This window comes from Podarcis vaucheri, assembly GCF_965113315.1.
Source record: "Podarcis vaucheri genome assembly, chromosome: 9".
NCBI lineage: Eukaryota > Metazoa > Chordata > Lepidosauria > Squamata > Lacertidae > Podarcis > Podarcis vaucheri.
The window spans coordinates 52,395,690-52,409,896 of NC_138767.1; the positions used below are offsets into that span (position 1 = coordinate 52,395,690).

The 14,207-nt window shown below is 42.7% G+C and overlaps 1 protein-coding gene and 1 long non-coding RNA gene across 5 annotated transcripts in view; one reads left to right on the forward strand and one right to left on the reverse strand.

The window, feature by feature from the left end:
* The window catches only part of LOC309540790, a 40,515-nt gene extending 31,496 nt beyond the window's left edge, over positions 1–9,019 (reverse strand). For all 3 annotated transcript variants that reach the window (XR_014223496.1, XR_014223497.1, XR_014223498.1), the window contains exons 1-2: positions 8,404–9,019; positions 3,678–3,801 (exon numbers count right to left, since the gene is read on the reverse strand). This is a non-coding gene — a long non-coding RNA (uncharacterized lncRNA). The remainder of the gene's footprint in view (positions 1–3,677; positions 3,802–8,403) is intronic.
* The window catches only part of HELT (helt bHLH transcription factor), a 131,487-nt gene that overhangs the window by 102,766 nt on the left and 14,514 nt on the right, over positions 1–14,207 (forward strand). Inside the window, exon 2 of one of the 2 annotated variants that reach the window (XM_082237938.1) lies at positions 11,645–11,739. The exons of the other annotated variant lie outside the window; for it this stretch is intronic. The gene's annotated coding sequence lies outside the window, so the exon portion shown is untranslated. The remainder of the gene's footprint in view (positions 1–11,644; positions 11,740–14,207) is intronic. 2 annotated transcript variants of the gene reach the window in all.

Genomic DNA, 14,207 nt, shown 5'->3' on the forward strand with positions numbered 1-14,207 from the left:
TTAACAGGGAGAAATGTAAAGTATTGCACTTGGGCAAAAAAATGAGAGGCACAAATACAAGATGGGTGACACCTGGCTTGAGAGCAGTACATGTGAAAAGGATCTAGGAGTCTTGGTTGACCACAAACTTGACATGAGCCAACAGTGTGACGCGGCAGCTAAAAAAGCCAATGCAATTCTGGGCTGCATCAATAGGAGTATAGCATCTAGATCAAGGGAAGTAATAGTGCCACTGTATTCTGCTCTGGTCAGACCTCACCTGGAGTACTGTGTCCAGTTCTGGGCACCACAGTTCAAGAAGGACACTGACAAACTGGAACGTGCCCAGAGGAGGGCAACCAAAATGGTCAAAGGCCTGGAAACGATGCCTTATGAGGAATGGCTAAGGGAGCTGGGCATGTTTAGCCTGGAGAAGAGGAGGTTAAGGGGTGATATAATATCCATGTTCAAATATATAAAAGGATGTCACATAGAGGAGGGAGAAAGGTTGTTTTCTGCTGCTCCAGAGAAGCGGACACAGAGCAATGGATCCAAACTACAAGAAAGAAGATTCCACCTGAACATTAGGAAGAACTTCCTGACAGTAAGAGCTGTTCGACAGTGGAATTTGCTGCCAAGGAGTGTGGTGGAGTCTCCTACTTTGGAGGTCTTTAAGCAGAGGCTTGACAACCATATGTCAGGAGTGCTCTGATGGTGTTTCCTGCTTGGCAGGGGGTTGGACTAGATGGCCCTTGTGGTCTCTTCCAACTCTATGATTCTATGAAATACAGTGTCCTCAGTTCACATTCCCCATGAGCATAACATAATCAGTGGTATCAAAGCCAATGAGAGATCAAGAAGCAGGGGGCAAACTTGCACTCCCTCTGCCTCACTCTTTGTGGAGGTCATCCACCAGGGAGACCAAGGCTGGCTTAGTTCCGTGGCCAGGCCTGAACCCAGATTGGAATGGATCTATAATCTGTGTCCTCCAAGAATGCTTTCAGCTGCCCTACCATGGCCCTTTCCACCACTTTCCCCCTCAAAAGGGGGCATTGGCAACTGGTTGGTAGCTGTTCCAATCAAAAGGGTCCAGAGCTGGTTTTTTTCAGAGTGGTCATACCAGTGCCTCTTTAAGTGCAGCAGGAACCACCCAGTCTCCCAGTCAAGTGTTAACCAAACTCTGGACTCGACCAGTTAGCCCTCCTCTGCTAGGTCTGATAAGCCAGGAGGGATGGGGTCAAGGGGGCATGTCACAATCACCTTGTCCACATCAGCTGATTGCATAAGGTGAAACTGACCCCACAAAATATCCTCAGGAGCAGCACTGGGTACTTAGTTGGAGTTGCAACAAGTTCAGGATTACTCTGAAATCAGGCAAACTTAACCTCAAAGTGTGTAGCCTGTTGGTCACATCTGGTCTTTGAGGGTTCCAGAGGTCCCTCCTCCACACTGGAAGTCAGTAACCTCTAGACCATCTGCAAAGCCTCCAACATTTCTCCAATGAAAATAGGGCTACTACAGGATGCAATGCAAACTGAGCCCTTTTTGCGGCCTACACTGCCAAATAGTAGGCATGATTTTATGTTCTTACAAGTGTCCAATCTGCTTCAGAGTGATACTTGTGCCAGTGGCACTCCAGTCTTTGTCTGATCTAGGAGCTGCTCAGGCTCCAAAACTTTGGAGAAGGATGGTAAGGTGTGACCGTGTCAACTGCCTGTTTTATCTCACCATTCCATAGTAAGAACTTGGCTTTTGACAGGATCACCAGTTTCTCCACTGGAACGCCCCCCCCCCCCTCAAAGAGCTACAGTTCCCAGAATTCCCTGTGAAGAGGAATTAACTGTTAAAAAACTCTGGAAACAAGTTTCATGAGGGGAATAGAAGTCTCCTAACAACTCTCAGCACCATTAACAAAGTACAGTTCCCAATATACTTTGCAGGAAGCCGTGACAGTTCAAAGTGGTATCATAGTACTTTAAATGTACAGGGTGAATGTGGTCTTAGTTTTGCTTGGGTAGCAAGTCTTAGCTGCTATCCTGAGCTGCTGCTCTGTAACTCATAAATAAATAGAACTATAGAAGTTCCTCTGATTCCTGCCGCTTTCTGGTATTAAGGTACACCTGCTACAGTGTTTCCTCACAGAGTATGTTCTCTTTCCAAACCCACAGGATGCTATAAAACCAAACTCATTTCTTTATTTATTTTTTATATACTCATTTATCTTGTGAGATCCCCTGAGCCTGCAGGCTGAGGGGAAGAACAGGCCAAGACAGACAACCTGACAAGAGCAAAATCATCATTATTTTACAATCAACAATAATTGAACGCCTTGAGGGGATCTTTGTAGTCTGCAAAGATTGCTTTGACTTTGGACTGCCTGCCAAGATAACCAAAATAAACAGGAGCTCTTAGCACAGTGTTTACCGGTCAAGCTTTCACCTTTTGCACATATTCTGTTCCAAGGATCTAACATTCACCAGACTGGAAAAAGAAAAGTCAACACATCCCATCTCACTGAAGTGCCCATGGGGAAATTTACAAAAGCATTTTTGTATATCTAGCAGAAGCCCAGTTAGAAGTCTCTAGGAGATGACAGCAGCTAAAATCTGGATGAGATAAATCTCACTGAACCTATTTATGTTTACTCAGAAGCCAGTCCCAATGTATTCAACAGGGATTATGTGCATAAAAGCGTTTATACTCTGTACAGGGCCACAGCCAGAGTGGTTCATAACAGACAAATATATTGGATCATAAATTATTTTAAATTGCAGGAGAGGCATTTATTTATATGTTTTAAAAATATAGCTGCATTACAGTGGTACCTCGGGTTACATAAGCTTCAGGTTACATACGCTTCAGGTTACAGACTCCACTAACCCAGAAATAGTGCTTCAGGTTAAGAACTTGCTTCAGGATGAGAACAGAAATCGTGCTCCGGCGGCACGGCGGCAGCAGCAGACCCCATTAGCTAAAGTGGTGCTTCAGGTTAAGAACAGTTTCAGATTAAGAACGGACCTCTGGAACGAATTAAGTACTTAACCTGAGGTACCACTGTACAAAGATTAAGAAGGCTAATAGCAGAGAGTATTTGGAAGCCAAAGAAAGGGATGTGTCTTGCATTAGGTCAAGGAACCTGTTGCAGGCCAGGAAAATGTAAGGAAAAAAGAAAAGATCCCCCCCCCTAATTATTTCTAGATTTAATCTACGAATAGGATTCAAGGAGGCACTTTGCATGCCCTTCAGGACATCTGAGGTCCCACTCTTTGAGTATATAGTCTCCATTTTCCCTCAGAAAGTTACTTCCAAAACTTAAGAAATCCACAGCAAGGCAAATGGGAAATCATGCCAATCCCTGCCATTGCTGTTTGTTGTGATTCAGCTTTAAAGAGCGGGGGTTTTTGCAAGAAAAGCTCTGGGGCAAATTTTCAAAAGAGTGCTTGAAGACAGAGCTTTAAAACGCAGACTTGTGCCTGGAAAGAGCAGGCAAAAGTTAAGTGTGGATGTCCTTAGCTTCGGACATAAAAACATCAGTATCAACACTCCCTCTACAGCTAGTAATGAAAACAACAGCATGATGACCTTAACAAAGAGTACTAAATAACCAGGTTGCGCTATCAGTAATTAGAGAAGTAACTAGAGCCAGTCTTTTAAACTTGATTCTCAAGTTCCAAGAAAGGTGATTATTTCACACTTACTATGGGTCCCAGAAATCTTATTTCGACCGTGTTTACCAATCAGGGTTTCTTTTCTTCCTGGTCATAACCTAGTTCCCATAGATTGGGAAGAGACTGCACACCTTGATTGCAGATGTGCTCTTTTCTAAAGGCAAGCCGAGAAAGTAGTATCGATACCCACATTCACACATTGAGAAATATCAGCAGGAAACATTTCACAGCAGCTGGCAGGTATTCAAACCACACACATTCCTTTTAGGACTATTATCCCGTTTCCAAAGACCAAAACAAACAAACAAACAAACAAACTAACAAACAGGTGGGGTATTTGGGAGCATCACAGCATCGGATTTAGGTGCGGGCAGTGCTTCCCCCCCTCTAAATAAATGTTTAGGGGTACTCTCATTTTCCCACTCATATTGAAATACTGCCCCTCAATGAGGCCAAACATAGATTCACAAAATGTTTAAGGGTATACGTACCCCTGTGCCCCCCCCCCAGAAAAAAAGCACTGGGTGTGGGCACAAAACAACAACAATTTATATTTTTGTAATAATGTAAAGTTTCAGTGAGCCTATTGAGAAAACCCATAAAAATGCAACTATGTCAAAAGGAATTATTGTGAAAATGAGAAATATTGGGAGGGGGTGTACCAGATTTTGTCCATAGCTTAGCTCCTGGCAGTACAGCAGCAGCTGGACCAGGGGAGAAGCCGGACAGCCACAATTTTCTCCCTGTGCACCAACACATAGTGTGTTTATCATTAAACCATAGTTACCTAAGCTTATGCTTAACATGGGACACAGGTGGCGCTGTGGGTTAAACCACAGAGCCTAGGACTTGCCGATCAGAAGGTCGGCAGTTCGAATCCCTGCGATGGGGTGAGCTCCCATTGCTCGGTCCCTGCTCCTGCCAACCTAGCAGTTCAAAAGCACAAAGCGCAAGTAGATAAATAGGTACTGCTCCAGCGGGAAGGTAAACGGCGTTTCTGTGCTCTGCTCTGGTTCGCCAGAAGCGGCTTAGTCATGCTGGCCACATGACCCGGAAGCTGTACGCCGGCTCCCTCGGCCAATAAAGCGAGATGAACACCGCAACCCCAGAGTCGGCCACGTCTGGACCTAATGGTCAGGGGTCCCTTTACCCTTTACCTTTAAGCTTATGCTTTGGAGTACCCATCCAAAAATTATGGTGCCAGTTCTTCAAAACAAACATAGCCTGAGTTTACATTCCATCTGAACATGGTTTGAAAATAGCTTTCTGTTAATACTACGCAGAATAACAAATGGTCCTGCCGTGTCACAGAAATTCCTAATCTTGCATGTTGGGTAAGGCGGGCCAGAAGCATTTATTGACCAGAAGCAATGCTCTGTCTATCCACCTAAAATTATGGCCCAATCATTTCATCTAGTGACAGTTCAGTATTGCTAATTATCCCTTCGCTGACAGGAATTCAGATAAACTGGAAGGCAAATTAAATCAGGCACACTGTCAGGATGAGTCACCTCTTTTGGAAAGAGAAATTAGTTCCATCTTGTCACAAGCTATCAGGAACACCTAGGAAGTCATTTCCCCAGCTGACTGCATAGAATAACCCCTTCTGTAATTTGAAAAGCAGTGTTTTTTTGCAACACAGGCTTCCAGATGGAGGTGTTTTCAACTGTCAAGCTTGCTGATTCAGCATGTACTGATAACCAGTAGTGTGGACTATAAACTGGAGACTAGTACAAGGGCTGTGGTGTAGACTCATCTTCCTATGCTAGTTGGTACCTCCTCAAGATGTTTTCATTTCTTGTTTAGTGCTACAGGCTGCAGTGAAGAGCGTTTTCCTGCCTGAGGCAAATGCCTATTTGTTCTCTCTCATAGAATCATAGAGTTGGAAGAGACCACAAGGGCCATCGAGTCCAACCCCCAAACACACACCCCATTCGTTGTTCAGAAGCTGAGTGGCCTGGCAGATGAATCTTACTGGTGACAGTGTGAATAATTGTGTGCAGTGCTTTTTTTCCTGGGGGTATTCAGGGGTACACAGTACACTGTGGGCACCAGGGAAGACCTCTGTGGGTACCTGCAGGCATCATGTTGGCAACACTGGTTCTGAAACATACAAAGGCCTATGTGGTTCGTGAATGAGGTATTTTAACTATGGGGCAGCCCACTCCCCCTTATTCCACCCTTCATCCTAAAGTCGCAGGGCAGGTCACTTTTAAAAGTATTTTTACCTTAAAAACAGCTTAAAATACACCCACTAAAGAGGAATGGGTAGTCAAATTGTGCAAGTACTTGGAGCTTGCAAAGCTAACAGATGCAATAAGAGATAAACCTTAAAAATTGGTGAAAGAAGAATGGGAATGTTTAAATAATTATTTAGGGGACAAGCGCTTAGCAAGAAAGATCTGGCTATGTTTAGAATGATACCGCATAGAGAAATGTTCCCTGATACCAAGATGAGGGATTCCTTTGGAATGCAGATAGAGATAATTGATAAGAATAATGATCTGTTGTGAGCTTGACGGAAGTGTACAATAGATGAGCTTTCCTGCGTTGGCTCATCTTCCTTTTTCTTTTTCTTTTTTTTCTATTTTTCTTTTTTCTTTTCTTTTATCTTTCCCATAGTTGCTTATGTTCTGTGTCATGTACTTCAATATTTTTTGTAGATTTTTTAGTTGTTTTTTTCATTACTATTAAGGAATTTTCCTTTGTAATTTTGGTTGTCTATATTTATATGTACCTGTTTAAAGCAAAAACAAAAAACCTAAAAAAACCTTTAAAAAAATCTTAAAACAAATTACAATCACAAACATTGAGAGGGTCCTAAAACAATAATCTCAAGGGTCAAAGGCCAGGGTAAAGAGGGTAAATGACTTTGCAAACAACTGCATGGTAAAATCAAGTTGATTTCCTCCTTAATTCACTCCAAGAGTTAATGGATAAGTCATAACATTTCAATGTTACGTAGAACTACACTTGATTCTTCACCACAGCAGTGGAAAAAGAGCTATGATTTCTCACCTGATGTGCTCTGTTTGAATGGTTGTTTGCTTTAGGTTGGGTAAAGTGTTAATGTACTTTTGTAAAAGTCTAGCTGAGTAAATTACTAGACCCATTAGTGCAGGAATTTACCTTTCTTACACAGGCTTGCAGTGGAGAGTTGCCAGTTACTGAGAACAAAAGCAGCTGCCACCACCCCAGTTAAAAACCATTTATATGCATACTATTCACTTCACATTCTTTTATGCATTTATTTCAGGCCTTAGAGTGAAATAGCTCAGTTTCGCAAAGGTCACTGAATTAGTCTAAAAGTCTCCAAACACTTACTGAAAGTAGTTCCCATAATTTATGAGTGAAGTGAACATGTAATAAGTTTATTTTGGGGTAGATTTCTAGTTCATCATCTTCAAGTTTCTTAACAATTGTTGGGAAAAATAAATGAAATGGTTCACATTCCACTGTGTTCATTTTTTTATGCTCCCTTAGCCTTTGTGTAGGGACGCGGGTGGCGCTGTGGGTAAAACCTCAGCTCCTAGGACTTGCCGATCGCATGGTCGGCGGTTCGAATCCCCACGGCGGGGTGAGCTCCCATCTTTCGGTCCCAGCTCCTGCCCACCTAGCAGTTCGAAAGCACCCCCAAGTGCAAGTAGATCAATAGGTACTGCTTTATAGCAGGAAGGTAAACGGCGTTTCCATGTGCTGCGCTGGTGCTGGCTCGCCAGAGCAGCTTCGTCACGCTGGCCATGTGACCCGGAAGTGTCTCCGGACAGCACTGGCCCCTGGCCTCTTAAGTGAGATGGGCGCACAACCCTAGAGTCGGACACGACTGGCCCGTATGGGCAGGGGTACCTTTATCTTTACCTTAGCCTTCGTAACTATATTTTATACTTCAGCACAGCTGCTTGTAACATTCTGAATGCTGAAAAAACATTTCCAAAGATCATTTGGCTGAACTTGAACTGAATGTGATCCAAACTAGTCCGCTTCGTAAAGGGTTGACTATGAACTGTAATTACCGTAGTTCCTTCTGGGATATGCTGAACTTGAAGTAGAACCAATTCCTCTTAAAAATGAACATTTGAAGCTCTGATTTATTTTCTGTGCTGAGTTGCTTTATATTGTATTATACTGCTGCTGCTGCTGCTGCTGCTGCTGCTGCTGCTGCTACTACTACTACTACTACTACAACTACTAGTAATTGTTATTTTATTACCCGCTCTTCACCCTAGGTTTACAGGGGAGGTTACAGGGCCGGCTCACCTATGAGGCAAGGTGAAGTGAGCGCCTCAGGTGGCAGGATCCACAGGGATCTGGCTTTTAAGGAATGCATTGGCCACTGCTGGAGTGTGCTGCTTGGAGGCCAGATATGCCTACTCCTCAGCAGCCCCCCTCAATACTGCCCCCACAGCAGCCTCTCTGTGAATAGGAGGCACTGCTGGTCTCCTTCCGCCCCTAGGAAGCAAATGGCGGGGGCTGCCCTGGGCTCTGCACCCATCTGGCATGATTCAGAGCAGCCCCCCCCCCCGCAACAACCCTTGATTCCCACGTCAACCATTGGGTAAAGTTGATTTGATTCCCCTCCTTGTTACCAATATAGATCTTTATTCCCCACTTGTTCCTGATGTGGATCTTCATTCACCCCTTCTTCCCACCATCTTCTGGTTCGCCTCAGGTACCAAAATGTCTTAGTGGCCGCACTCTTGTAGGTTACAACATCAAAATGCAATATATATATATATTAAAGTTTAGGACAACTTACATAATTAAATTAGGTCTCAAAAACATATCCCACTTTTCCACTGGAGTCCTCCAAGCAGCTAACCATGTGGATAAGACACACCAAGTACCACACGCTCACAAAACAACGCCCGCCATCCCACCGAGGGAGGAGACAGCACCAGAGGTTTCTTCCCACAGGGCAGTTGCTCCAAGTTGGCTCTGTGGGGTCAGGAAGGGGGCAGTTTACTCCTACCCTGGGCAGAGCAAGGAGAATCCAACTAGAGTAGGCCCTAATATTATCTTTTTGTACTGATACATATATACAAAATTTGCACAGATGTGCACAAAAAATATAAAATAAAAAACAAAGAACAAAACATTTAAAATAAAGAACAAAAAATAAAATAAAATAAATAAAAGTGTTAAAAAGAATAAAAGAAAATCAAAATAAATAAAAGTAATAAATGAAATCAAAATAAGAAAACAAACAAACAAAAAAACAATTCACTAATCCTCAACCTAATCTCCACCAACCACCACTAACTCCTCTCTCCTCCACTCGCCTCACTACTAACCCACAGTGGCCGCCTGCAAGTCAGTGGCTTTTAAAGGAGAAGCAAGAGATGTCACAAAGGAGGGCGGGACCTTGTCACCGTGGCAACCCCCCCACCAGGACCTGGCCCCTCCTGAGTGGTGATGCTCCTCTGTCAGAACTCAGAGGCAGCTGGGCTGCATCTTCATTTCACATCCTTCTTCCGGCAGCCCCATTCCCAAAGGGAGACCATCCCTACATCCTTCAAGGCAGGCTAGGCATCTCCACAGCGCAGTATTTTGCAGCCCCATTTTGTGATCTTTTGGTTGACCTTATAATAAACATATTGCCCGAATATGTAACTATATGTATTCTCTTCTGATCTTCTGGTATCCCTTCAGAACCTAGGCATGATTTAAAACTGTTCAGGCCCCTTCAGGTCTAGGTTGTTGTTGTTTGTTTTGTAACCCTCTAATTCAGGGGTGGGACGTGGGTGGCGCTGTGGGTAAAAGCCTCAGCGCCTAGGGCTTGCCGATCGAAAGGTCGGCGGTTCGAATCCACGCGGCGGGGTGCGCTCCCGCTGCTCGGTCCCAGCGCCTGCCAACCTAGCAGTTCGAAAGCATCCCCGGGTGCAAGTAGATAAATAGGTACCACTTACCAGCGGGAAGGTAAACGGCGTTCCGTGTGCTGCGCTGGCTCGCCAGATGCAGCTTGTCACGCTGGCCACGTGACCCGGAAGTGTCTCCGGACAGCGCTGGCCCCCGGCCTATAGATGTGAGATGGGCGCACAAACCCCAGAGTCTGTCAAGACTGGCCCGTTCGGGCAGGGGTACCTTTACCTTTACCTTTAATTCAGGGGTAGCCAGTACTGTGCCTTCCAGAAGATGTTGGCTTCCCCACTCCCATCATCCCCAGCCAAGATACCCAATGGTCCAATCATAAGAGTTGTAGTCCATTGTCACCTGAAGAACGTCTTGTTGATTACCTGTGTTCCAATTTCTTTAAAACATCCTTTCAGTCCATAAGAGAGGACTTCCTTAAGCACCTGTTGTCATCCCTGTAGTCTTTTCTTTTGTGTGTGTGAAGGAATCTGGTGCTGGTGTATTGATTTAATTTTATTTCTTATTTTTTAAATGCATTCTGTGTTCTCATTTTGTATTTTTATGTTGTGAATCACCTCGTGATCTTCAGATGAAGGGGGGAATACAAATTTAATTAACAATAATAGTAATAATAATGATACACAGTAGCAATCCACTCACAAAATTGAAATGCAGCTTGCTTCTGTTTCCCTTGGGATGTGTGGAAGAGACTTTGGGAACTTAAAGTTTTTGACCTTACTTTTGTGGCAACCTGGGGAAGAAGCATAGACAGAGCGCAACTATGCAATCCACCCTGAAATGGTTTCGCAAATTGCACAGAGGAAGAGCACTTTACTTGCAGAATTAAGGTAGGAGTAAATTGCTGTATTTCAAAAAGGGAAAAGAAGAAGAAACATAGGTATACAATGGATCACTATATTATACTCAAATAGTTTTTAAAAAAACAAGACTGGTAATGCTATATTCATCCTATCCTTCCTTCTCACTGTACTTCTCCCTTGTGAATTACAGAAAGACCTGTCTACTTTGCTCATTTCTTTGTAAGTTTGAAGCTTCTTCTTTTTATTACATCTGTGGTAGAGCTTTTCAAAATGTGGTTTTGTAATCCCTATTGTGTCCCGGGTCAGGCAAGTTAAAGGACATTTGGATATATCTCAGGAGATTGTCCACATTGTACATTTCTTGACCAGTCGCTTACACAATCCAAGCTACAAGTCATTTTGCAAATTGTCTGGAGCACTTGTCCTTTGCTCCAGAAGAAAGTTTCCTTTCCTAATGCAACACGGAGGAAATAATGCCAAAATAATGCCTCTTGCTAAATGTTATATATCCATCCATTTCTGTCCTGGCAGATGCCTTTGTAGGGCACTTAAGGCCACTCTATCTGTTAGCAGCCATTCTAAAGGAAGCACGCTTGAAATCAAATTCATTAAAATGAGAACAGGATTGATAGCTTTGAGCCTGTGATCCATTTAATTTTGAGGGGCTTTTTGTGTGCAGGTGGTGCTAATGGTACACTGAATGTGTGCAATTCTGTTTGAGGCAAGATTATATATCAGTGTGAAACAGCAAAAACAACAACAACTATCTAATATGCTTAAAACTTTTCCATTACCATTTGATCCATTCCTATGTCTCCTTACCTGAAAGGAAGTATCCTTGAACTTTTTGGGGCTTACTTTTGAATAGACATATCTAGGATTTCTCCATAATTTTAAAAAGTCCTATAGCATCTATTTTGATGACAATTTAAGTGTCAAGTTCCCAAATTGTTCTCAGTTATTCTGTGGTGCTTCTACATTCATTGGCATGCTGGAAGGTGGGAGTATACTTACTGAAAAATTGAGTTGTTTGCTGCAACTGAAAATTGCATTGCAAAAGAATTTGGGAAGAATACAAGGGTGCCGGTAGTACTTTTCGTGGGTTATCATCCTAGATAGACTATTTGATAGTTCCTCTTCCACTGAAATGTTTACTTTTATGCAAAATATTTGTGTGTCATCTTTCCTACAAAAATATGTTTGAGTTAGTATATAAAAATCAATAATAAAAGCTTTCCTAGAGGATTTTAAATTATTTATTACTTCTGTCTTTTCCCCCAGGAAGAGAGGCTCATATGCATAAACAAGAATCTGTTTATAATACAGATTGCCTTGCTGGGTGCAATCCATATTCTCTCGGTTATAAAGCCAGCTGCATTCCACTGAAGGCAACTGTTTAAAATGCTATTAATAATAACTAGGTATGTTCTCTCACCACTTGGGGGCAGCAGCCAACACCAAATATAAAGTTGCACCATCAGATATACTTCCTGTAAATTGCCTGTGATGCTCAAAACTGTATGTTTCCTTTTTACAAAAGGAAAGGCAAATTAACCTCTCTTTGTATTTGCAGGACTTTTCTTTTTTTGTTATGCATTAAATATCTGTGTTCAACAGGGGAAAGTATGTTAGACCGCACACATTTCATACAAATAGTTATACTAAATGTGTGTGTGTGCATGCACACACAGAGGTGGGTGCATAATAGTACTCATATACTAAATGTTTGTTGCTTTTTAACCAATTAATTAATCAGCTAAACAATGCAGTATTGGAATGCAGATGATATTTAATTAAATGCAGGTGGCGCTGTGGTGTAAACCACTGAGCCTCTTGGGCTTCCGATCAGAAGGTTGACAGTTCGAATCCGTACAACGGGATGAGCTCCCATTGCTCTGTCCCAGCTTCTGCCAGCCTAGCAGTTTGAAAGCATACCAGTGTGAGTAGCTAAATAGGTACCACTGTGGCGGGAAGGTAAATGGCGTTTCTGTGCGCTCTGGCACTCATCATGGTGTCCCATTCCACTAGAAGCAGTTCAGTCATGCTGGCCACATGACCCTGAAAGCTGTCTGTGGACAAATGCCAGCTCCCTCAGCCTGAAAAGTGAGGTGAGAGCTGTACCCCATAGTCACCTTTGACTGGACTTAACTGTCCAGGGGTGATTTACCTTTACCTTATATTTAATTATTATGACTGCAATACTGTGCATAATTATAATTTCTCAGTAGTACAATCTTATTTGTGTTTAACCAGAAGTCTTATTGAGTTCAGCGGGACTTACTCCCAGATATGAGTGCATTGGATCGCAGCCCCTAACCCCAGTAACTTCAATGGAATTTAAACTGAACTGAATTCAGGATCATAACAGCTTCCATTTGATGCAACCATTTGTTATTTAGAGAACCTTCTCACAGGCCAGTCTTATCCTCTGTTGTGGGATATGCAAGTGGGAAAGAATTCTAGCTCATCATTCTTGAGCTGGCTGATACAGCATTACTTTGCATTATTGACAGCTCTGCAGTCCTGATGTGGCATCAGCACAAAGGACCTAAATGATGACCCATCTGTGGTGATGCAGCTGCAAGGATATGATATATGACACGTGGTCTTAAGTCAAGGAATGGCAGTTGTGACATTAGTCAGCATCTTATCCGCAAGTGCAAATTCTGAACATTGCAGCAGTTAAAGGCTGTGGTTAAAAACAACAAAACAAAACCCAACTACCTACATAGGAATACAGGAAACTGCATATTACCAATTCAGACTATCTAGCCCAGAATTCTAGATTCAGGTAGGTAGCCATGTTGGTCTGACGCAGTCGAAATATATATAAAAATAAAAAAATTGTCTAGTAGCACCTTAGAGACCAACTAAGTTTGTTCTTGGTATGAGCTTTCGTGTGCATGCACACTGTTTGCATATGTGCTATGAGTAATGCATGCCAGCCCAGCCCCACTCATCCACAATCAAAGAATTGATGAGTTCGTTCTTATTTTGGACTGATCTAGCATTTTACACCAGAACAGCCCTACCAGGGTTACAAATGTTAACCAGCTACCGTCCCTGTTCTTAATCTAGTTAGGCTGTCCCCCTGCAAAATATAACTTGACCCTTCTGTAGAAGATTTCAGTAGAAGATTTCAAAGTTAGCATTATCGCCTGCTAATGTTTGCACCAATAATATAATCAGCATTCCTAATGGGGAGTGTGTATACATCCTGCCCCTTGCACTGGACCCTTTTAAAAGTCTGTAAATGCTATTGTTAGAATTTGTGCCTCACCATCAGAGTTCAGGGAGCGTAATTAATATTTTTAAATAGGGTAATTGGTACTGCATATGTTTTCCTTTATCTTTTACAACTACATGAGTGGCAGAAATTCAGAAGGGTGGATTTTTGCCAGTACAGATAGAAAATGCCGCATTTACCAAATTTCTCCTTGTTTTATCAGTCTTTTTGTGGATAAATGAGATTATTACAAATTAAAAGTCAGGGGGGGAATTCTGGCAGTAAATCAAGATGATACATTTCTGCTTCTCTTGGAGGGTGGTGGAGATTGGTAGAGTTGTCAAGTTATCATTTCAATTTGAATCTATCGTTTATTGTTTTACATCAGTAGTGATACAAAAACGAAACCAGAGAAGGCACAGCAAATTAATAACATCACTCGGAAGACAGTTGTGGAAGCACAATATGGATAATAGTGCTCAGACTGAAATTTGTTCGCTGTTTCCCCTTCTGTGTTAATCTGGCCTCATCGCTAGGAAGAGGGAAGGCTGCCTAATGTCTACAACTGTTAATTAGGGTCTAGCATTGTCCACTTGGTGGCAGTGTGACCAGAGCATCCCTGTATGCCTGGGTTTGAAGCTAGATTCTTATAGAAACTGGGTA